The following is a 3093-nucleotide window of genomic DNA, read 5'->3' as shown; positions in this document are numbered from 1 at the left end:
CTAACGTGGCTCAGCCAACTCAGGAAAGGAGGCTTGGCTGTGACATGCATGAAGCAAAAACACACAGGCCGTTCCTCGTCCTGCCAGAGGTGACTGCAGATCCAGGAGGGGGCAAGCTGAGCCTCTGAGTCTCCTCGGGTCTGAGCCGCGCCGGGAAGCAACAGTGGTCACCCCTCCTGCGAAGCCACACCAGCATGACTCCCACACCGCTCACTACGTCACCTGTCGGGCATTTGGTTAAAAACGATACTACATGGGAGGGACCGCGGACAAACAGTACGTTGGACGGAAATAAATACAGCTGCTTCCACAAGTTCGCCTCTGGACTAATTAGAGTCGCGCCTACTTCCGTCTGCTTTCTGCGCGCATAACGAGATGGGTCCCCTTCCCGTCCCCTTGACCAAGAGAAAGACATCCTCGCCCTGGGGACTGACCCTGCTCCCCTCCTGCTCCTCAGGTCACCAGCCAACAGGGCTTTGGGTCCCTGGGATAGTGTGTGGAGCACATGGTCATGGTTATTGGAGGGAACCCCAAGTGTCGGCCCTTTACTTACCAAAATAATACAAACCGAAATTTAGCATTAAGTGTAGCGACTCGATGGAACTGGCTTTACGTTTGTTCACGACACCGTCTCTCTGTACGAAAAGAGACTTCCTCCTCGCCCCAAGTTGTGATTTATGCAGCGATCACTCCATGGGCAAAGGTACCAACGTGGGATTGAGGCTCTGAAGGGGCAGGAGATACCGACTGTGAAGAGGTCGCTCTAAAAATGGCCATTCTTCATGTTGGACCTCGGTTGTCCCAGCTGACAATTGGAGGCAGAAATGCCCCTTCTGTCACGAAAAACAGTGATCCCTCCCTTACGGCAGGTATTACGTTCTAGACCCCCCGCGATAGGTGAAAATCCACAAAGTAGGACCCTTACATTTATTTTAGTATTTATGTATATTTAAGGCTTTATAAACCCTTCACACACACTTATAAACCATTCCCAGTCCCTTATTAACCTTTTCTACACTTTTATAAACACTGCTTATGTTCTTAAACATATTCTACACTCTTAAACCTACGTAACTCTAACAACGTATGTATACAGCACTGCAAAATCCCGCGATATAGCAAAACATCCGTGATAAATAATTAAATATAATATTTTTAAAGCCCCGCGATACAGTGAAACCGTGCTCAGTGAACCGCGGTACAGAGAGGGGCTCCCATACTGTCTCGAGAATCAGACAAGACAGTGTTTGTGAAACGCTGGGGAAATGAAGGTGATTCAGGTACAGGACGTCCTTACAAGAAACACGATGCCAGTCACTTTATTTTATGGCAGCTTTAGAACAATGAGTCATGTGAATATTCTTGTCCCTGTTTTACACATTTTGGCTCTGAAAACGGATCCCCGGAAGAGCTAAGCCTCTTGCTCAAGATCTGCGATGTGACTGATGTTATTAATTTTCCATGTGGCCCTCAACACCCTTTTAATCTTGCTGCGGAGACGGGACAGACCCACAGTGCCAACCAACGCACCGAGGGGCGGAAGCGCAGCACAGACCTTAGGGCCGCGTGTGGCCGGGGACCCTGTGTGGCCGGAAGAGGTCCCTCCCGCAGGGCGTAAGGAAGGCACCAGGGAGGGAGAAAGTGGCCGGTGACCAGTGGGGGAGAGACGCAGGAGCTACAATGCGCGACGGGGAGACGCAGGCGTGTGATGAGGCGAGAAGGGATTTCAGTGCCCCTCGGTCTTACAGGCTTATTTAGGACCGTGTGTATCAGACGGCACATGGAAGCCCAAGACAGGGACATGGCGCGGTGACGATGCCAGGTCCGTGGGCTGGACTCCTCTCTCCCTGTTGGATATGGTCCAGCATCAATCTTGAGCATAAAAAAATTTTTTTTTGCTCATGACATAGGTAGACTCAGGTGAAGTTCCAGAGACAGGGACCCAATAGAAGATTATTTGGGGCCCTGGACGGGTAGCTCAGTGGGTTAGAGCATTGCCCAATGCACCAAGGCTGCGGGGTTGATCCCTGGGCAGGGCACGTGCTGGAATCAAACAATGAGGCATCAGTAAGTGAAACAAATTGATGTCTTTCTCTCTCTCTCTTTCTCTCCCTTCCTCTCTCTCTCTCAAAAATCAGTTTAAAGAAAAGAAGATTATTTGCATCAACATCTCTGTGAACTCTGCTGAAATCACTTTTGCAATATGGATGCGCTTTCACTGGGAGCTTTCGGGAGAGACAAATACTTTAGGAGATCGTTAAATCAATATCTCCTTATTGCCCCGGGAGGTGCCAGGCCTCCATGGGAAAAGCCATCTGGCCCGAAGCTCTGGCCACATGTGGGAGATGAATTTTAAGCTTTCCCCATGCGGCAGGGGACAAGCGACTGATCCTTAGCTGGGCCCCATGGAGCACAGAGCAATTGCACAGCGGCCGGGGTCCCAACACGCACACGGAGAAGACGCTGGGATTCCAGCGGTTCGGAGGTCCACAGCCTCCTCTGCCACCGTGACACATGTCTCTCGGAAATGAAGAGTACACGTCACTCAGGAAGACTGCATTGGTACATACCGCTTCCGCTCCGTGCTGTGCAACATCCCACGGTATTATACCACACTCTGAATATCTATTCCTTCTACCAATGGATTCACAATGTGTTCCCAGACCTTTACTTCTACACGCGACGCTGCAATAAACGTTTTTCTCATGTGTCTTTGTTTTAGCGCTTAGCTAGGTCCTGGGCTTGTGCCCAGGGTCTGCCCCCTTGTTAACTTTGCCTGGGGTCTCAAGAACGTGCCGGAAGCCCTCTCCTCACCAACGAACACATCATCACGTCAGAGGTCACTGTTCCTGCCATTGTGATGGTGTGAAATGACACCGGCCTTGGTTTTCGTTTGCATTTCCCTGACCAGGAATAACACAGGATCTCATTTAGATATACTTGTGGGCCACTTGGAGTATATTTTTTGCTCATTTTTATATTCAGTGGCTTACCTTTTATTTATTGTGCCTGAAAGAGCCTTCGAGATGTTTGGGGTGGGCATACCTTGGTTATATGGGCGTGGATGCCTTCTCAGTGCGTGGTTTCCCCGCC

The sequence above is a fragment of the Furipterus horrens genome, unplaced genomic scaffold (genome assembly GCF_987537825.1).
Source record: "Furipterus horrens unplaced genomic scaffold, mFurHor1.1.pri manual_scaffold_9, whole genome shotgun sequence".
Lineage (NCBI taxonomy): Eukaryota > Metazoa > Chordata > Mammalia > Chiroptera > Furipteridae > Furipterus > Furipterus horrens.
Note: the sequence above shows the minus strand (reverse complement) of the source record.